Source organism: Lepisosteus platostomus, chromosome 12 (genome assembly GCF_059453375.1).
Source record: "Lepisosteus platostomus isolate fLepPlt1 chromosome 12, fLepPlt1.hap1, whole genome shotgun sequence".
NCBI classification, from domain to species: Eukaryota; Metazoa; Chordata; class Actinopteri; order Semionotiformes; family Lepisosteidae; genus Lepisosteus; species Lepisosteus platostomus.
Window position 1 is genome coordinate 38,344,454 of NC_142622.1, and position 23,435 is coordinate 38,367,888.

General features: G+C 35.4%; 1 protein-coding gene across 1 annotated transcript in view; it reads left to right on the forward strand.

Moving 5' to 3' along the window:
• LOC148651513 (carboxypeptidase Q-like) overlaps window positions 1–23,435 on the forward strand; it is a 141,306-nt gene that overhangs the window by 30,141 nt on the left and 87,730 nt on the right. The gene's annotated exons all lie outside the window — the stretch shown is intronic.

Here is a 23,435-nt window from a genome sequence, read left to right on the forward strand (position 1 = left end):
TACAGAAATATGAAGAGGCCAACTTTATAATTACTTGACATATGTATATATCTCAGGAGATTATTCAAAGCCTGTGCTAAACCCCTCGAGGAGCAATTATAGAGCTGAGTTTTGGTCTACTATACTTCATACTGAACCTTTAGATCAGAGTTCAGAGAAGACCAATGACACTCATGTCAGGGCTAGAAGGACTTCACTAAGTTGAGATGTTGAAATATAAAAGTGTATCAAGCCATGCAAGAACAGCAATTTTGCAAGACCTAATTAGTCACCCGTTAGAGATTTTTGATGTTCACTGTAAACGTCATGTGAAAGTAAAATACCACATACTCAACCCAAGCAGTTCACGTCTAAAAACTTTGACATAGAGGATTAATTAGAAAAATTCAGTTGTTACATTATACAGTATAAAGGGGTGGGCAATATACCTGAAAAAATGTATTGCTGTATTTTTTACCATGATGTACTGTATATCTCAGTGTTGTCCCATTTTGGTCAAGGTTTACTTATTTTTATTCTTGGAGTATCGTCTTAACTGGGTGTGTGGTGTAGAACATGAACAAAAAGTGTAGTGTTCCATTATAAACACATTTCTAAGGGGTGGGCAGTATATCTCAAAATAATAATAGGGAAATGTAGCTTAAAATAAAATAAAATAAAATACTCTTTCAGTATTCCACCAAGTGTGGGACAGACATTGACATTGGCATACATTTTATTAAAAGGAGGGACCACCAAACATTTGAAATGGAGGGCCAAACATGCACTTAAACAAAACCATTCTATATGTATCCCATGACAAATATGGGAAACTTATTTGCTCTTATTTATTTTAACATTCTTATTTTTGCAAACGTTATTTTATAAAGGCTGTTCTCATGGTTGGGACACAGTGCAAGTGCAATAGAAGAAGGATATATGAAGCAGATGACAGTGCTCTGAAAAAATATTTTTTGATCCAGCAGATCATTCAAAGCCCACTATTTTAACATCATAGTAAATATACAAAGGTTCAACATTTTTAAAGTCTGGATAAGCACTCATAATTAAAATGTAATCATTGTGACAAATAACCCAACACAACTTTTGTTATTGCAATCATAACCACTAAGCATGTAAACAGGATACCCGGTTTAGACTTCAAAGCCTTTCTGGAGTGTACGAGATACAGAACAATATGAAAAAATGCTAAAGAAAAGGGTCTGGAATTGCGACAATTCTTTTTAATGATGTGGCCATGCCAATCCAGTGCAGTAGTGCTCTGAATAAATGAATTTGCCAGATTCTTAGGATTGAGCAATATAGTATGAAGTGAAATACAGAAATGAAATATTCTGATTGATGGCAACTATGTATTTACAAAGTCTTAGAATGGTACATCACACACATGATAACAAGTTTTAAATAAGGTGTGTGTCCGTACTGTGGACCTTAAATTGCCACAGTAGACTTCTGGCTTTTCTTCACTATCCCAAATATATTTTGCAACAACTATGTCTGAAACTGTCTAGTTTTAATAGTATTTTGCAGTTAAATAAGGGTATTCAATGAATATCATTTTATAACATAATGGGGTATGTAAAGTGGAAATCATTACAGAGGACTTAAATGCGTCATGTCAGTTACTGTACTCCCCTGTGAATTGAAGTTCAGAGTGAGCACAAAATAGGATTACAAAATTCAATTTTGAGGAGAGTGTGACCTCTATAAAGTACATGCCATTTGAGTATCAAATGGCTTCACAGTCTTTGGAATGTGAAGAAGAAGAGCCATAATAGTGTGTAATGCCATGCAATTCTTTCCATCCCAGGTGTTTCACAAAGTATTGCTGTGATCAGACAATATTTAGCTTGTCTTTTTTTGTTCAAGTTAATGTTTTCTGTAGATGTGTCAGTTTTATATAAATTCCACTTTCTCTGCCTGCCTTGTCTGCATCTTCATAATAGTTCATAATATGAATTAATACAAATGATTGCAGTTGGAAGCTTTCATATGTAACACTTGCTTAGTGTAATTCATGTTCCTGTTTTATTTATTTTAATTTTGCAGACTAAAAACAAATGCTAAAAAGTTTGGTAAAAATGACTTGGTAACACTTCATTATGATACTCACCACTCATTTCATCTGTGTGCCTGAAGATATTTAGGTACAGTATTTTAAAAATACATTAAAACATCCTCCTTCAAGTCAATACCATGCAGAAAAATAAATTGTATTTAATTTCCCCTAGAGGAAATGGAATATTCCTTTTGTCTTCTGAGATTCTCTTCACTGCTGATTTAGTATATGTACAGCATATAAAACAGTATTTTGCTTTTTATTAATCTCAGAATATTAGAAGTTGAGGCGGTTATGTTCTTGAGGTCAAGAGATGGTTACAAAACCATTTCTAAATATTCCATCTATTCACTGTCAAACAGCATACAAATAAAAAATATTCAAGACCATGGTGATTGGAATCGAGGCTGGTCGTCCTGCCAAGATCCTTTCAAGAGCAGAGGGAAAATCATGTAGGAAGTCACAAATGAACCCCAGGGTAACTTCTAAGGATCTGCAGGCCTGTATTTATGCAGCTAATGTCAGTGTTCATACCTCAGCCATCAGGAAAGGATTGAATGGGAATGGTTGTTATTGGAGGATAGTTGGGATGAACCATTACTCTCTTAAAAGATCCTTAAAAGTTTATTCCATGCAGAAAAGATAGTATATTACTGCGTATATACTTCTCTCACTTTGTATCATTCTCACTGTGTACAGATGCAGCCATTCACAATGCAAGGTACACCCCCGTACCGCGCGCAGTTACCCACAGGTGTATCGCGGTACGTGATTTGGCTGGCCAAAATGACCGACAGGGGCACTCGTGGTGCATTGGTTATTAGTGAAACGATCTAATCATTTAATCTCTTTACTGTGCATGCTTAATCCACTTAGTATTGAATAATTATATGGAATTTTACAACTAAAGGGAAATTTTAGTAGCTGAGCATAAAAAGAAGAGGAGCATAACACGTCTGTCATAAAGTATTCCACTTTCTTCCTAAACATTTTAAGCATCAAAGTCTTCCATTCGGTTACATGTGGTTATTTTGGAAAAGTTTTTACATGCTCCTTCAGGCTATATTAAGTTTATATACTTTGTAAAAAGGTATAATGTTTTAACCTTTTCTGCGAATATGCCTGTTATCGCAGTAAACAAAAGCGTACTTTTTAGAATTTGATTAATAGGGAATATAATATGGAATCACATATCTAAATAAATGAATAACGATATAATTATATTCATATACTGAACCGTAGCTCAAATGATCACAGTAGTACTCTTTCTTTGGAAATGTCTGCATCAGTTTCACTCCTTCCCACGTGATTGCGTCTGTGGCGTAATTGCTTAGGCGTCTGCGTTCCGGGCTGGAAGGCAGAGGTTCAAACCCAGCTTCCTTTCTCACTGTGGTTAATTGCATTACCTACTAGAACTAGCTAATGCAGACCTTGATACGGTATTACAGTTTTGTTTTTAAAACCGCAGTAACTTTATTTAAATATACTTACTTGCATATGGGGGAGGATTAAAATTTTGGAAACCAAGCCTTGTGGGTAAAGGAAAAAAGTGCTTTTGTCCCATGTATGTACAGATGGCTTGTGACTCAGAAATGTACTAATAATAAAACACCCCAAATGAGCATGGAACACCCTGCAGTGCCTCATGGCTTATTTAAAATTCTATAAACTATTTGGTGGTGGGAAGTGAAAAAAAACAACATTTCTTTTACAAATGTTCAACAAAACACAAACTAATATTTACAATCCAAACAAAGTCTAGAGCCCAACACAGTACTGTACATCTAACCTTCCATTCTTCTGTTTGGGAAAATATAAAGCTGTTTTCATAAAATATAATAAGAATCATTGCTCTGTACTCACTTTTTGAGATACTCATGTAAACATCTGGTGATCAGTTTTGTTAGGAACACAGCAACATACCTACTGTAAATGAAACCATTTCCTAGGATACTAAGTTGGTTTCTAAAAGCGCTGTACATCAGCCATTTTAGTTTTCACATAGAAGTCACATAGATGGAACTCCGAATTGTACTCATTTTCATTCTTGGGCCTTTGGCCAACTTTTTAACTGGGGGGCATTTATTGTTCTTCTGAGGGAAAAAAAAGTCTTGTTCTCTATTGACCCTCATCTGCGCAAAATACGGTGGATTTAGCTGGTTTGCATTGCAACCACTATGAGCATGGTGGCTTTGCATTCTTTTCCTTGGCAGTAGTGCACACGTTCTTTTCTTAACATTGTTCATCCAAGTTAGGGATGATGGGATAGGGAGACAGAGGGGGAACGCAGTGGAAAATAGGAACGTAATTCTTGCCTTGCCTTATCGTGTTGTTTTTCATTTCTGAAAAAGTAAAATTTGTTTGCAAAAAAGATGCAATGTAACAGGCTTCATTAGTTTTCCTAAATATATAAAGTATATATACTTGCATGTTTAGAAACTTTAAACTACCTTTAAAAATCCACAACACAGCATATAAGAGAAAATGTGATAATTAATGTGTTAGTATTGCTGTTTACCCCTTTCCCATCTGTGTGACCATAGGAAAGTGTTGAACTGTTGAATCTAAGTGTATATAGAGTTTATCAACATACAATAATGTTTGTGTAATGAAACTGTTCTTGTCCAGCTGCTGTCCAGTGAAAAGAACTGAGAAAACATAAATATAGTAGTCTGGTAGACCTAAATATTTGGCAGAAGGACATTATGTCATCATTTCTTTTCTTTACCACACCCTTTTCAGATGTTAGTTTTGGAAAGAGCGAAAGAAGGAGAGACAGAAAATTGTTTCCTTATGATCTCTGTTATGAACATCAGGTACGTGATAGACTTATGTCCTGTGAACTGGAATGGTAACAGCATCACAGATGGAACTGAAGCAACAGATGGAAATAGCAGTCGAACAAATGGATTGCCACACTTGGGGGACCTTCTTCGATGTCGCTGGTCCTGTCTTAATTCAGAAACTGTAGTTTGTAGCTGTGGCACTCAAGAAAGCAGAGAGGCCTCTGTTCTGGCAGAGGAACACACACAAGCCTGTGGTTCACTGAATCTAGCCTTCTGAAGTCTGCATTTCTCAGGCCATATCATTCAACATTTGTCTGCTGTGGCCAGAAATACTCAGTGGCACTTGGCTCCGTATTGCAAATGCTGGGAGAGGAGCTAACCCAGGGTATTCTCAGTTTATTTTACATCAGTGACTGTGATCATTATCTGGGCAGCTGTTGGACTAAGTGTCATCAATACAGGCTGTAGATGTTTCCCTTGTTGAAATAGTAATTCTACTGTTTGTGTTTTTGGGCCACAGAGTGATATTGCACGTCTTGGAGGATAAGCATGTGAAATGTCACTTCTCCCAGACTGGCAAAGCACAACAGCACTAAAGCCACATTGAACAGTTGTTTGTCTGGTTTATTATTGGCTGATGCAGTTGCACCATAAGATTGGCAGGTTTCTATGTAAATGGCAAAAAATTACCAGTTTTGTCGAGATCAGAAGTTGATTATTCAAAACATGCCAGGATGATTCCAAACTGATCTAACCAGGTAGGATAACGTCTTGTCATTTTTATGGAATGTGAATAAAAAATATTATTTTATCATGTCATTATTTGCAATGAAAGTAAACAGAAAGGATTAACACATACAGTACTTAGATACATTTATGTTTTTGATGTGTAAACCCTTCTCTGTTAAAATTAAATAAAACACGATAAGTGTAGATCCATCAAATACTGATACATGTACAGTACATACATGTACCTGTACATTATTTTTTATGTGGTGATTTCAAAAGTGCACAGCTTTGAAATGTGCAGTAGCACAGTCTTTTAATTATTCTACTTTCCCCAAAGCTAGGCCACTACTGAAATGTTTTATTAAACACTGCAATCACCAGCTGGCCTTGAGCAAATCACACAGATTTTGTAATAGCTGAACTACTGGCAAATAGTTTAGATGTTTTGGCATAAAATGCCTTTTTTCACTGATGGTGCGATACTGAACAGAACTTTAGATCTGAACTATTCCCCAAGACATTACTCACAGGCCAGTAGCTGTCAAACTGCTTTTTCATGGTAGTGGGTTTATCTTCTCCCAGCTTTGTCAAAAAGATATTCTTAGTTTATGGTCTCGTGCTCAGATCCGAAATAAAAGAAGCTCATAATTCTTTACATTAGTAAAGAATGGTAAACAAAAGAGTTTCAGTGTGTTTTGTCACATAATCTTGCATGAAACAAAAACAGAAAACCAGTACATATTGACTTTTCTTCTGTGTGATTAAGGCTGTAATGTTCTTACAAACCCACATATTGTCCTTTTAAACATTAATTTAATTCTTGGAGAGGAGAGATTCTTGGTCTCTGACATTTTGTGAAGCCTGTACAACTTACATTTGATCTGTAGGCTTAAACTGAATGAAATTGGTGTCAATTCATTTTACATGCTTGATGAGGCATTCAGTTTTCCATTTCATTTTAATCACCTGGCGATCCTGATCTGCCTTCAGACATATGACAGAGTTACCCACCTGAAACTAACTACCAGGCAGCTAACTGCCCTGAATTCATATTTCAGTTTGTACCACATATTTAAAATGATGGGATTTGTTTGATTCTATGTGCATACAGTATATATTAAGTATAGTGATGTGATTGATAACTTCTGCCGCCATCTCTCCATAGCCAGAGTTAGACTAGAATCTGTGAGGCAGGAACATATTTAGTTTCTTGCTAGATTAATTTACATTTAAATTATATAATGTAGATGACCAAAGGTGACAGATCATACTCATGCATTGCCATTACAAGACATTTGAGATTTCAACAGATAGCTGAGCCTTCTATTACTATTTAAAACATGTTTTTGTTTCCTTTAGTGACCAAGAACAAGCTGAATATTTTGGGATAGTTTCAAACATTTTTCCCTATTTTATCTTTTGCATATATGTCAAATGCTAGGAGGTATATTTGCCAGGAGGGAAGTACTGGGATAAAGGCCAAAGCACATCAGCCAAAAATCTGTCCACTTCACATTAGATCATTTTACTGGGAGATTAAAGACCTTCAGGATTTGACAGATAATTCAAACAGCTCCTGTGGAATACTGTTAGGACATTTGTTTTCATCCTTTTGTGAACAGTGTGCTTTTAAATAAAATTGCAATACTGTAGAAATACCTTACTTTCTGGTACTTCACATTTTCCATGAGTTGATATTAGAATAATGCACCTATTAAATTATGTTTAGATATATTATGTATTAATATTCTGTTTAATACTTTGTATATATAAAATCAGGTTTTGTTTTTGCAACAAATGATTTTGTTCCAGTACTTATCTAGAACTGCATATTCACAAAGTGAATCAGTATAAATCATAAATCATGTAATGAATCGATGAAAATCATTACATTAGTTTAGTTTCTGATGAATTAAATAACGTGAAATCCCAGTCTTGGTTACCTATAGATTTCTGACACATTTTACATGTACAGTATACAAAAGAATGGTTTGCAGATACAGTATGCCAGTATTGATCTGATCATGTCAATGTTTGTTTTATTGCATCTGTGACTAGCTAAAAAAGCCAGGGAATACATTTACTAATCATGGCTAAACCAACATACAGTACATGTACCATGATTGGTACCAGGTTGATGTGAAGAAGGCATTAGGATGCCAAGAGCATAATTTTAAATTTTAGGATCTTCATAGGTTTTGGTGTGGACCAGTTGACAATATCATGGCTGCAGTTACAAGAAATTCAGACCAGTACAACTCTTGACTGACAGCAAACGTGTCACCACACCTGTACCAAATCAGCACATTTGATTGAGGTATCTCTGGGATCGACATTATTGTGCATATCAACACCTTGATGGTGCTGCAGTCAGCTCTTTCCTTGTAAAGTAAGATGGTGGCTCTAGCATGAAAGCATCAGAATCTACTGTCCGATACACATTACCTTTGTACTGAATAACCTGCATAGAGTTTCGCATTTGGGCACAAAGACATTCCATTGTAAAGTGGCCAAATACAATTCAGCACAATGTTGCATTACAAGAACATGTCATAGTTTCATCAGTTCTAGAATGATGGTAGAAAAATAAAAATATACTGTAGATGTGAGCTGAGGTACCATCCGCTTAGTGTTGCACAAGCAGGCTGGTTTGGAGGTGGCAGTGTGATGGTGTGCACTGCATTACAGTATAGATGGAGCTCACAGTGTTTATTGAAGATGCTTTGACTGCGTAATGCTGCAGAGAAAATGTTCTCACTCCATATGCTGCGACATTTGACAGTGCTGGCATGAAACAATGTACATGTTATTGACTAGCAACTCAGTGGACTCATTAGAGAACCTCTGGGATGCACTAGATTGGTACAGTATGTGCATTGTCAGGTTCCATGACCATGTACAGCACATTAGTTAAGCTGTGTGCAGTACTTTTTGCCAAGTTGAATAGGATTTTAGTGAGGTAAACTAATTCTCTTTTAATGTCAATATGATGTCTCTTGTGAGCATCCTAGCAGAAAAAGTAGGACATACAGTACAAGATATTGAACTCATTCATGGAATATTTAACTGTCCTTTAATAATTGACTATCTCTGAATTGATAATCGGTTTGAATATTCTGTCATTTGCGCCCCAGCATTATTCATTCTGTTTTTTGTTTAAAATATAAAAAGTCTATTTTTGTTAGACTCATGTCAACTCATGTGTTGCATTTTAATGCCTCTCACTTTAAATGACACATGTGACTTAGTGTATACAGTAGTTGTGCTTGCCATTCCATAAGAGTTGTGTCAAAAATTAACTCTTTTTCAACTACTGTGAAATCATCAACTTGAAACAAAATACCTTTGTAGATTGCAAAATTCTTTTATGTATCTACACATATTGGAATGATTACTATGACCTGTGTAATTATGCATTTATAAAGTGTTGAAATGATCCTGTTCTGAAAAGGTCAGTCATAAATTCTTGTGTCTTTTACAGTACTTTGAAAGTCGGTTTCTCTGGTAAGCTTCAAAATTGGGTAACAGCATAACAGTACTTTTGTCCATATAATCTGTATTGGGTACATAAGGGTTGTTTTATTGCTGTTGTACAAATGACAAAAGCTTTTGTAAAATTGTACAAAGTACAAATTAACAAAAAAATGTAAACAAACTACAAAAACATTGAGTCATGGTGTACATATAATAATAATAATAATAATAATAATAATAATAATAATTGCTTACACTTATATAGCGCTTTTCTGGACACTCCACTCAAAGCGCCTTACAGGTAATGGGGTCTCCCCTCCACCACCACCAATGTGCAGCATCCACCTGGATGATGCGACGGCAGCCATAGTGCGCCAGAACGCTCACCACACATCAGCTATCAGTGGGGAGGAGAGCAGAGTAATGAAGCCAATTCATAGATGGGGATTATTAGGAGGCCATGATTGGTTAGGGCCAATGGGAAATTTGGCCAGGACGCCGGGGTTATACCCCTACTCTTTTCAAGAAACGCCCTGGGATTTTTAATGACCACAGAGAGTCAGGACCTCGGTTTTACGTCTCATCCGAAGGACGGCACCTGTTTACAGTATAGTGTCCCCATCACTATACTGGGGCATTAGGACCCACGTGGACCACAGGGTGAGCGCCCCCTGCTGGCCCCACTAACACCTCTTCCAGCAGCAACCTTAGTTTTTCCCAGGAGGTCTCCCATCCAGGTACTGACCAGGCTCACACCTGCTTAGCTTATATATCAAAGAATCAAGCTCCAGTGTGCCACTCACAAAATATATGTATTATTTCTGCAGCATATGACATGAGAAAAAAAGACAATGAACTGTGAAGCTACTCGAGCAACAATTCGTTGGTCCTTGTAACATTGGGAAATATTAAATTATGTATAAACACAAGTTTCTGTTGGTTTATTTTAGCTGTTGTTTAATGACATCTTAAAATCTCCTCTTATTTTCTCCTTTGCATATTGAAATAGGGAGAACTTTGTAAAAAAATAATAAATCACAAAAAGCTGCATGCCATTTCTTAATGGTAGTCTCTTTCTATAGCTGTTATTGCTGTTAGGTGTGTACAGTATGTGAAGTAAAGCAGTCTTAGAGCGATAAGGATATAGGAAGAGTTCAATGTGCTGCATGTCAAAGATGAGTCATTTCAGGGTTGGAACTATATCTTTAAAGCAATTATGAGTGTCTGCACATTATGGAAACAACAAAGCCTTTCCCTGTCCAAGAAAAAAAAACTGTATTAAGAAATGCAAAGGAACCGCTAAGAGCTATTTGCTGGAGTGAAACAGCACAGGGTGTGGTTACTGTGAGTTAAGAATTTGCTGTTGTTCAGAAAAAAACTGTATCTGATTCCACTGCAAGCTGTATGATCTTTTAACCATCTGCACTTTTTATACTGCCATACTCTGTTACTTAACCACAACTGGCAATCCCCAGAATATCAATATCACTTTGATTACAAGTAGAGGAAAATTGGACGTTATTATTTGACCTTTCTGGCAAAAAAAATCGCTAAAAGTTTCTCAAGAAAAATAATAATTTAAAAATATTACAGTGTTTGACCTGCTGAAAGGTTTATATTCTCATCCTTAGCTTTGAATCCATGACATACTGTACATCTGGTATGGAGGCCTTAGACAGCTGTGCAGAAACTAGTTCCAGAAACCTGACAAGCAGTTATGCGGTTTCCCACTTCTATTGTGTAGTGTCAGGCTGTCTTCTTTGTTGGACAGAAGACCAGACTTCCGGTGAATTTCTATCCCGTGCCTTCTTATCCCATTACTTCCAATTTTCAATTTTTAACTGAGCCCACATTCATTCACATTTTATTTCTGTACATTAATGTTAAATGAAAACAGACAATCATGCTGTATTATATATCTGCCCAATTTTCAATCACCAATTATTTATTAAGACTCAATGTCTGACAATATCTCCAGCACCCACTGGAGAGAATGAGACATGCAGACATGCTTCTCTGACATGCCCACCTGTAGAACCATTCATCATTTGACATATAGCAGACTCCACAGCGTCTGACTTAAAACCATTTTGAGGAGTGGAATGTCCTTTACTAATGTCAGAGTAAGTTTTCAGGGGCTTTTGCAAGTTTCAGGAGTTCAAAACCTTTTTGATGAATCCCAGTCCTATCCCTGTGGTAAACAAAAATAGAAAAAAAACTTCTTCGAACTTTTTAATGAATCAATTGCAATAAATTGTTTAGTGGGTTCCGAGAGTCAAGCTTTTCTGACCTATGTTGATGAATTTGACTTTTTGGGATCCTGGATGAAATCCTGGAATCGATTCACAACAAGCAACAAAATCAATTATGTGGGCAAAACAGCAGTCTCTAATTTGTAACGTTTTATTTCTTTGCAGAGGTATAAAAAAAGTGTGTGAAATACAATGAAAGGATATTCATTCAGGCCTCATGTGTCAAGGCTCTGCTGAAGATAGACTACCTGTTGGTGATTGCATATAATGGACAGGTTAGAGGTATTCCAGGTACAGTAGGTAATGTGGGAGATTTAAGTTGAGGTTAATTCCTTACGGAGAGGGAAAAAAGTAAAAAAAACAACATTTTGGCTGCAGAGCCAAAAGTCCAAAGTGGGTTGAATTTTTATTTACGTAACCTGAAGTATGAACAAAATGATTGCTCCCTATAATTACGTCACTACGTAATGATTTGTTTTTCTAAATTGCTCTTGCTAATATTCTAACTTTGTAAATACATATCAAGAGAGTTAATAATATAATAATGTTTGCTGTGGCTCTTCTAATGATCCTAGAGACTGTCAGTAAAAACAATATTCAGATATTTTTTTCAACCTATTTTACATTCTAAACTGTTAAAAGTGATAAATACGAAGTTGTAGAATGATTGCAAAATATTTTTGTTTAAATTTAATTTATGGAAAACAATACCAAATGGATAGAGTTAATTTAAATGAATTTTAAAAAAATTATTTCATTAACTCCAGTAGTGTTTTGTGTGTTTACAAATTAATGAAGCGATGCATTTTTTGATTAAATTATTTCCTAAGATTAGGAATATTAAAGTGTCCCAAGTAGGGGCCTCATGAGTGGCTCAGCTGGTAAATGGTAAAGGTGTTTGCCAAGCACAGGCTGAGCTCTTTATTCAAGGTGTAGATCGCATTCAAGCCTGGATTATGTTCCTAGCTGACTGTGACTCAGATTTCTCAAGAGACTAGAAGGTGAATTCAGGCAGAGTTCTTCTGGCTCTTTCCAGTACAGCCACAAATGTAGTCTGCTAGGTACAGTACTTGCAAGTTTGAGATGCTGTTGGTGAAGGCTTCTGGTGAAGGATGTGTTGTCTGTGGCATGTAAGAAGTGAGTGGCTGCCTCTACTTCCTCGTTCTCTCTTGTGTGAGGTTGCAGGGTTTGTGAGCCATGAGATAAAAAACAAACTGGTGATTCCAATGTTGGGGGGTTGTAAGAAAAAATAATTGTCTTAATTTAATTCAATCTGGAATTGTTACTGCAGAAAAGCCTGGAAGAAAACAGAATAGCTGCTGATTTCACACAAACATACCTGGCACAAAAAGACAGGAAAGAGAAAAAAATAAAAACACATATATTACAAAGAGCTGTGGCGGAGTAGACTTAATGTGGGCTAGTTTTGGGAGTCTTGGTTTACAAATGTTACATAAATTTGACTGATGAGCTGAATGTATTACTTTCCATGAACTGAAAAACGCAGAGGTGTGTTTTCCATTGCAAGAAGTAGAAAAAAACAGTGTTACGGCTGTTGAGCTTCTTTAGGTGTCAGCTAACAGCAGAACACCGGTCAAGAGAAAGCTTTATCAAACTGATCTCAATTTTGTTTTAGAAGAAAAAGAGTTATGGGGAAGGAGTGCGTGACAAAACATAGTTACTTGTGGTAATATAATCTGCAATTAAGGGTGGCAAATTGCAATTGATTTATCTATGCAGTGGTCATGCTTGACTCAACCACCAAACTACTAAGGTTTAGCTTGATTATTTTGAAACATGTTACTAGAATTTGAAATGTGAAGCTGACAGGACACCACCCACAGGGAACAAGTAGCTCCATTAATTCAAACCCAAAGATATCCTGTAACCTAGGTTAATGATACTGAATAGAGACAAGGAAAAGATAAAGCCGAGGAGAGGAAAGAAAAACAGGAGACAGATCAAAGCAACACATTTCATTTTTTTGCTACAGATGTTCATCAAATATTTCCTTAAACAAGAAAAACCTTCACTTTGAAGCAAGGCCTTCCCTTCCCATCCTCCCTTTCTCTACATGCATTTGAGTTTACAAAACAGGTGGGGTACAAATAGAGGTCAACCGATTCCTGCCAGAATGGGCTTTTTTATAATTTCAAATGCTGATGAGCAGTTTGGCTGTGCACACAGACAGTGAATATGTAAATACAATTATTTTAAAGCAGAAATGTACCATATTTTAATGAAGTGTGTTACTTCTTCTTAATTGTATGCCATCCTAATGATTCATTCGGGTTATTTCTACTCAGATTCTTGAACATGAGCTACATTTTTGTCTGAAACATCAGCTTCTGAAGAGACGTTTCAAAGCTACTTGCAAAGGAGTGTGATGTTACTGAGTGCTCTGAAGCACATTAGCTATGCATTTTGCCCTACAGTCAGTACAACAGTGCACTGTTAACTATACAATTTTTTTTGGCTTTTAGTTAACACTTTTATACCTACAATTGTTTTGCAAATTGCAAATTCCCTTTATGTACTTGTGTGTGGATGTGTGTTTTATGTCTTATGTTCAATAAATGCAACATTATTTGTCCAGTTTAGATAAAGTAACAGTAATTGCTATACAACTATAATGTATATTTGGGGACATCTATTAAAGTATATACACGAAAAAGGTTAACAGATTAGTAAGCTGTTCATTTTAGGCTCTTGTTCTGGGAGGTCTAGAGCTGTATTGTCCAGGTTTCATGGGTTCTGCCATTACTGAGATTCTCTAAGGAGCAGTTCACAATTTTCCAAGTGGCAGGTGGTTTGTGTAGGCTTGTCTTCCAGGTTAACCTAATTTTGCTTTAAAGCAGTGACCCCTGTGTCTTGCCAGGCACCTGTAAGCTTGTGGTGTTGTCTGTGAGAGCTGCATCACTCTTCCAATCCTTGTTCAAGTAGTTGAGGGTACTGTGGGCCTTAACTATCTGAAAATTACCAAACCATATGGCCCTGACAGTACATTTTTCCGAGGGAAACATTGATGGCATTCATCCCCTTGCATACTGGTACGAGGGTTGTATTGGGAAAATCAAGCTTTTTAACATTTTAGCAAATCCAAAATTGGAGTAGGGAAAAATGTTATTAAAAAATTAATCAAGTCCACACTTAAGAAACTTGAAAAGATAGATGCTGTAGACATCAAAAGGAATAACCACTCACCTCTTTGGATGTAACAAATGTAAGTACTTATTTTTGTACTGAGGTGAGCAAGTAATTAGGTTACAATATATTAAAATGAAAATGTGTCCAGGGGTAATTTAAATGTGGCATTATTCAATTTCTGTTCAGAACACTCTTAAACAAGTGAAAAACGGAATCTAATGAAAACGGAATTTAACCCACTCTACACTTACAGGGCAAATTCATTTTTGTGAATTTTGTTTCCCTAGGATTAAGGTTAGACTTAGACTTAAAAAAAAACTATGTGGCATTTTCCTATACTCATAGACCTGATTTCATTGTCTGGGTAACCTTAGGCATTGTGTACATGTACATTAGTACACACACTGGAATTTGTCTATTTTTTAACAGTACAGTATCTATTGCTCCTTTCCATTCAGGGTCTAGTAGGTAACTCCACTGAACATGACAGGTCTCCTTATTAGCTTATTAAATAATGTAAGGTAATATGCCATGACTAAATATGACTGCATATGACAGTATACCATATACTTTTTACACAAATACAAAACCAAGAGATGGTGGACAAGGACTTTACGTCTCTATAAATCACATTTTTATATTACATCATACATGCTATTTAATTTCTTTAAACCAGAAGTGGATATTATGATACATGCCCTTTTCTTTCACAGCATGAAGTATTACATAGAGAGGGGTTTCCAAGTTCAGTCCTAAGGGCTTTTACAAGGTTATAGAGTTTTATTAAACTTGAGTTCTCAGTTTCAGGTGTGACTTTTATTATTTGATTTATTAGACATACTAAACATTTTTTTTTAATTTGGTGACTTAAGGGTATCTCTATATCCTGTAGGATTATTAAGCCTAAAGGGCAACATTACATACCCAGGATATTAAAGAAGTGTAGAGAAGCTGCAACGAGAAGCGAGTATCTGATATTGCCTAAAGAGCTCTGATGAAATCAAAAAGGCACATTATCATTTAACCAAACAAAGATGTCAAGAAAACCTTCTTCTCAAAGAGCTCATTTAAGTCTCATGATAAGGAACATCTTCTTTGATAGCATCTATTACTGACTGTAAAATATGTATTAGAATGGCCACACACAGACTGAATTCTGCCCACTTCTAGTACATTTCCTGTGTTGGGTTCTGTGCAGTTTCCATCACTTTAAAAAACAGCCCATTTCTAGCTTATTATAAACACATCTATGTGGAGCCTGGTCTTTACACAAAAAAAGAATACCACGTAAATTGGGCAAAATCCAGTAATAATACCATACTTATGTGAATGGGTATAATGGCATGTTTGAAAGAACTGTTCACCGTTTATTGCAGCCTCTTCAAAAAGTAGCAATTTGTGGTTAGTACATATATTTTAGAAGCAAGTTTTATACAATGTCATGGATTGTGGGAAATTATATTAGAGTATTACAAATGACTGGGCAACTTTAAGAAGAGGCATCAAATGCATTCAGTCATATGAGGTAATGTGGGAGAAAATGCAATTTAAGTTATTGTTTAAGTTATAAGATACTTTTTTATAATGCAGGATATTCGTAATTTTCAGAAATATATTTTTTTAATGTAAAAACATAAATAATTAGCCACATATGAGAAACTTTGCTTTGCATTCCAGACTATAGTATATAGCAGTTAATCAATCAAACCTAAAAGGGGCAGTGTAACAGAACAATCTTTGAAGTAAAAATGTTAGGTACAATAAAAGCAGTTTGGAGTAAAGCTACTTACAAATCACCTTAAAGCCCCCCAACAAATTCATGACATGCATGGTAGCACTTTAATACTGTAAGTGCCACAGACATTTGAGAAAAAGGTTTTTTCACACTCAAATTATAAAGACATGCATGTTTGTACTTATCATTATCAGCCTATAATAGAGTATATTTATGATTTTGAGAGTGTTCTGAATAATAGAGTACTGTACAGTATATATCTGTATTGGCTATTGCTGTTGAAGTAACACAAATCTTTTTAATCCTTTTGTACGCTCTTAACTTCTTAAGTTCTTAACTGAAGTTCGGAAAAGATAATGACACACAAAGTCAATTACACGCAGCTGTTTTAAATCACAATCACTACCAACTTTAGTTGTACAGTATATACATCTAATAAAAACCTCTTCACAATTCGATGCATGGATCCCATCTCCACCCCATCTCCACTTTTGGTTAACCCCTTGGTTAACATCTCTTTTGAAATGGGGTTCTGAGCCTCCTTGTCCGATGGCCAGGAGGATACCCCTTAATCAAGCGGGTTAAGCCAAAATTAATTCTAATTATACTTATATACTCAATAAATATTCACAAAGTATTTGATTCTTGGATGTTGTTATTCCGTGTGAAATGTAATTATCATCAACAATCCTGGTCTGATAAATATTTTGCAATCAGCATTTGTAAAAAATACAAAAAGAGGTAAGTCAAAGTCATTTAAATAAAGCATTGTTTATTCAATTTAAAAAATAATATTCATTTCTGCTTTGATAGGACTTATACAGTTTTTAGATGCAATCTTTTCATATTACTACAGTGGAAACTGAAATCATACATTCATCACAAATCTATTTAAACAGTTTATATTATTGTATTTCTTAATATGATGAATTAAAACACTTTGAGGATGGGTTTTGGTGATGCTGGTCACATTTGAATTATTAGATTAATATAGCACTCTCATACTTTAGTCTCCATCCTACTAATTAATTCACAGGCCACATACTGTAGTTGCTATCGACACAGACAACTTTTACAATAAACATATTTTGCAAATAGAAAAAGGCAGATTGTATTATATATATTGACAATTATTAATGCTCATACACAGGACCCTTTTGTGGCATATTGTAGTGTGCATGATTTGTATGTTTGTCAGCGCTTGGCAGCACTAGATGCTACTGTAAATGTAATTAATCTGTTTTCTTAACAGATTAGCTCAAATTTGATCTTGTTGAATTTGATTAGTATCAGCAGCACTCCTTGTGCTAATTTACCACTACGAACCTGTTTGAGAAGAATATTCTGAAGCAGTGGTGGTAACATTTTACTTCAAAGATTCAGTGCCACATGCACACTTTGTGAACTGTTCCTAAGAGTTTGTTTTCCTTTTTGCAAAGTGAGGTGCTTGCATGCAGTGGTACAGGTAATGAGTCCCAGTTCTCCTTCACATCCAGCTGATTACACTTTGATGTCTCATAAAAGTGCAAATAGTGATTTTAACAAATATCTTCATTGGTATCACACTTCATTTTCCTGATATATACAACCCCATTTTCTTTTCTTTATGAATTATTCTAACCATTATGTGTTGTAATAGATAATCATTTTTTTACATTTGGGGAAGTCAAGCAGCTAGTGATACTGAAGTGGTGTCTGAACAATGTCTCAATCAGTATTTTACTGCAGGCCAGACTCTTGAGTTAAATGAGGCCATAGACTGTATTACTGTCACAACTTGATTTATGTTCTTAAAGTGAAGAAACTAATTGTCTGTCTGTCTACATTTTTCTCATTTTGACATGCATGCACTTGTGCTTTCCATGGGCTCTAATTTAGAAGAAAACGATGAGCTGTACTGTTGTCAAATGTAAAGGGAGTTTGCTAGAAAGGAACTGTTTTATTACATTTGAGATATTACAATTGAAAAGTGGAGATGTCAGATAATGTGAAAACGTGGCTTTTATCTTTAAGCAAGCTAAGATGGCATCTGAAATGATAGCAATAAGTTGTCATTCTGGCAAGCAAGTCGTTCAGTTCTGTTTTATTAATGCAACACTGTTTCTTTGTAGCTGGACTGGTCCATGAAAAAACATACGGTAGACGTTAATATCAACCATTTTTCACTGCAGACTTGGATAAAGTTCAATGATAGAAATTATAGTCATTATAGAGTACATTAAATTAATTTGTCTATCTCAATCATTTCAAATATAGAGTCCAGTGTCCAGGCTTAAAGAGTCCAGTGTTGCAATACCCTCGGGAATGATAAAAAAAGGAAAAATATGCAGTTGAATTAGTATTTTTGTCTCTCAGTGTCTTGTCATCTTAAACATGCTAGATTTGAAAATCGACATGATCAAGTTTGGAAATAACATTTGTTTATCCCAGAACTATACATAAGGAATTGGCAATCTATGAGTGGAAGTATACTGTACCTTGTCATATCACCCTCTGGGTTATGCAACTCCTCTGTGCATTGACACTGTGTGGTTAGATCAGTAATTCTGCACAGTTTTTCAGCTTTTCTGTCCTACTAAAAAGTAGGAGCAACATAAAGCAGAGTTTCTTTTATATATTGTATAAGAATTGTTAGTTGGAGCTCCATATAAGCAAAGTTGGCTTATTCTCTCTTGGAGAAATGTGAAGTTCAAACCACATCAGCAGACATAGGAAATGCCATACTCAGATCTAATGGATTTTATCAAACATTTTGAACATACATGTCAGGGTAAAATCACAGAATGTGTGAACAAAATACAGATCAAAGGAACATCACCTCACCAATTAGCTTCAGTAATGCTGCTGTCAGCATAATGTGTGGCACTCCACTTCCAGACACATTGTCTCTGTTTAGGACTTCCCTGGGCAAAATTGCATTCATTAATGGATAAAATACCCGTTATATATTTCTAACGCAGATGTTCTCTGACACACAGATGATGAGTTGATCTATTATCTGTCAACATATTACCCCTGAACAGCTTCTTAGCATGCAGATATTTTTTATTCAAGTGTTGAGCAATAGTCATTCTGCAGATGGACAGGTAATGGTAATTTCTTCCTGAAGTTTCCATGGTGCGACTCTAATTACTGCATGCAGATGAATTGGATTTGTTGTGATGTGATTGTTGAAGCAGAGCATCTTGTTCTCTGGGCAACTTCCCTCGTAAACTGTCCGCCTTTAATTATACCGGTGGCAGCCAAGTGATCTTCCTTGATTAAGCAGTGTATTTTTCCTGAGTTAATTAAGTACTGTCTTATTGAAATGATCATACAGTTTCTTAATCGATATGTCAATTTTAACTTCTGGCAATTTTAACTCAGATGTAGAGTGTTTCCTTTTCATTGCGCATCAGTATATGTTTCAGTTCCTTTGAAGATCACTGACATGAACTTTCAAGGGCCCAATATCAAAATCAGTGTCTCATAGCTTTGCCATGGTGTTGCCCATTGCCAAACATTCAACTCAGAATGCCTTAAAGTCTTGAGCTGGAATTAAAAAAAAAGTACTCTAATTTAACAAGGGAGTTGGTTTCTACTGGGAGTTTGAAAAGTAAATCACTTGCCACTGGCTGCTTTCAGGAATATTCTGAAGTCTTGCGTGCTGAGAATGGAAGACAAGGCATGGCTGTAAAGTTTCTCAGAAAAAAGTAGATGTTGACAATCTGTGACGTGTGTTAAAAAATACCTTTGAAATCAAAAAGAAACTGAGGACAGTAAAAATTGAAAAGTTCCACAGTCAAAATATTTTCTTAATATTGCATGTTTATTACTATGCATCTCTTCATAGTTTTGAAATAAAACATGCTCATTGTTCATGATAGGCACTTACAAGCTTTGTATTTAAAAAGGGCATAGTAAATAGATTTGGTAAAAAAATAATGGTTATGAAAAAGATTTTGCATTGTCCATTGATTTAGATAAGCCTTTTATTATGTTGTTCTTCTGGACCTTATAGGTGTGGAACATTTATTTATTTTTTCTGTAAGTAACCCCTGCAGGTAAGTACTAGTTTGAGAATGATTTCCCTAGATAGCTTTGATCTTATTCTGAAAACACTACATGCTTACATTTTTGGAGAAACCAGACAGGGCATCTGTCTGTATAAAATGAAAAAAATATCCCACTTAATCACAAGGAAGGATTTAGTTTGTCTGGATCTAAGCATATACTTTTGCAACACAAATAAAACTGTGTGTTATTTTTAGGATTAAGGTAAAAATGGTAGAAACTGGTATTGTTTTAGGGTGGAGGATATTGTTAGAGCAAAAAGGGATTGCATAAGCATTCCAGGAAGTAGCTTAAATGTTTAAAACTGAAGGCAAGAGGGATTTAAATTTCACCAACCTTAACTCAACTGCAAAATTATATTATGAGCTTGATCTCATTAATCATGAAGAATAGTGTCAAAATTCATTATTGTGACACAAAAAATGTCTAGGAGGAAATGCAATTTTGCTTTCCTTTAAGTGCCTGTACTTCAGGCACACACTGTTTAATAGCTTTTTTTTTTAAAGTACACTTTTGAAGTGCAGAGCTGTTTTTCAGATTTCCAGACCTCAACTAATCTGTTGGATTGATGACTCACATAATGGAATAGATTTCTCTGAGATTTTGAGCAGTTCAAGTATATTTTGAAATGAATTTTATGTAAGCAGAGCAAATTGTTTCTTGATGAAAAAACTGCATTTTTGCCAATAAGGTATTTAAGGTATTTTGATTCCAAGAGATATATACAGTATTATAGCTAAGCAGCATTATTATATGGCATTATATTTATTATGACTGTGAACATATATAACTAAAGTATACAGTCACATGCTTTAATCACATTATTTAAGAAGTATATTTTTTTATAAACAGGCTTTCCAGCTGTGCATGGCTATGTTTGTACACTTCAGAGGGGTCAGTACCTCGACAGAGATGACATCAACCCTTTGAAACATAGACAATGCAGGATTCTGCTGTAGCAGGTGTTCAACCAGGTGTGTAACATGATCAAGGGTTTTAGGAGTGTATTGTACTACTGTATTTCTGAGGACATGTGTTGTTGAATGATTAACGTATGCACCATTGGAATGCAAAATAAATATCACGAATTTAATAATAAGAATTTCTCACTTCTGATTTTGTGTTCAAAGCCATAAATGGGTTTATGCCATTTAAGTCTTTAGAAGCTGTGCTGGCAACTATAGCTGTGGTGGATTTTTGTTCAGATCAATCTATGAAGATGGGTTTCATTAAAGTGCCTTCTTCAACTTTATCCAACATACTGGATGTGGCGAATTGTTTCTTAGTTTGAGCATGTTCCACATCTGCATTTAGTAGATGCTACAATGTTTGCAAATCCTCCTGTTTCAATATATTATTTTTATGGTTACACAGACTTTCTTCATAACCCGTCAACAATTCCAATACACCATGCAACAAAGTGTAATGTAAACACTTTTTTAATTGATTAATTATTAAAACTAAGGTAATGAATCTAAACAGAAGCTACCATTGGCAACGGGGTGTGAATCGGAATGCTTTTTAGGAAAGCTTTCCTGCTTTGTTTGATTTTTGATCCACTGTGGATATTTAGTTTTGTTACTGAACATCATTGAATATTTTTAAACCACTATGGCACCAATCTGAGCAAGGCGAATGTTGTGTTTTGGTTTTAACATTTCACTGACGGTGTTGTAATGATATTAAAAATTGTATTTTAAAATTAATTAATACATTTAAGCTATAATGAATCCATGCACAGCAAGGTCATACAACGTGGCATATACTGTACCTGTAATCCACTAATTACATCACCACTATATGTGCAGTCAATCATTATTAGTATCTGTATTGTCACTTAATATCTGTCACTACTGTTTCTTGTTGAAGTTGAGACACTGTTTCTTTAAAAAAGAATAACTGGATGAGATGATTATATATTAGCATCCAAATAAGCTACATGGGTTGAATGGCATCATATCATTTTCGTTATATCCATCAGCACATACTGTAACTCATGTTCTCTGTGAATTGCTCAGTGTAAAATTCAGAGTGGATCATAAAGTTCTCCTACTCATATTATACTCTCATTGAATGCTTTAGTTCCAGGTAATCTTTGAGAGGCATTGTGTCAGACTTCTGGTCTCTTTCAGTGTCTGCACAGGACACTGCACAGTGCCTGTGGACCTGAAAGGAAGAATACGTTAGATACTCTGTCACAATTGATATTTTAAAATATTGCTTAGAAACATTTCTTTTCACTAAACTTTATAGGAATATGTCTTTTGGCCAGTCTTGTTTCTTTTATTGTTCCATTATGAAAGCTTGCATAATTTACTTCACAAACCCATATACTGTAGTAGTCCTTTGCTGATGTTTTTGCTCAGTAAAGATGCCTGTTGGGTGTAAAGATCTGGTATTTTTGTCCAGATATCATTTTTTCTTATTTGGGCCATGTTACTGGCCAACGTATGGTGATGTTTTATACACACATTACCACAAGCTGAATGGTGAGTATCAGTGCAGTTGGGTGCGTTTCATTGCAGCTAATATATCTTCAGCTCACTGCTCAGGAGTAGTATTTATGATTGTGTGATTATGAATATTAGCAATGAGACCTGAAGCTTTTCACCCTCTCATGACCTAACTCAGGGGGCACAGTGGGCTGCCATGGTGAATCTATCCTATGTGAGTGGAAGCGTTTGGCTGTTAGGGTGAATTGATGGGTAGGATACAAATTAAAAATAATTGTCATTTTTAAAATTTGTGAAAAAAAGAAAAGGGGTGCTTTTCTTGTTCTCAGTTTTTTGTAATTCTAGAGTTACTGCTAGAAATATAAGTTTTACTTTTATACTTTGTCACTTTCAAGACTTTGAATACTTGAAAGAAATCCTCTTCTAATCTGCTCTACTCAGACTAAAGAGACTCTTTTAACCTGTCTTCCTGTTTGGATTTAAAAATTCTTAAACACCCACATTCTGATTATATTCTGATTAGTGCTCTCTGAACTCTTTCCAGAACAGCGGTATCCTTCTTGCATATGCAGTTTGAAAGCCATGGCCCAGCCAGGTTCTGGCTTTTTGCAGTTAAATCTTTGCTTTCACACCTTCTGCAACCTGTTTTAATTTGCTTAAGAGATGTCATGAATAAAAATAAAACCTTCCTCATTAAATAAGTTTAGTCACCTTGGTTTTTAAATTTAATACACAAGAATGAACTTA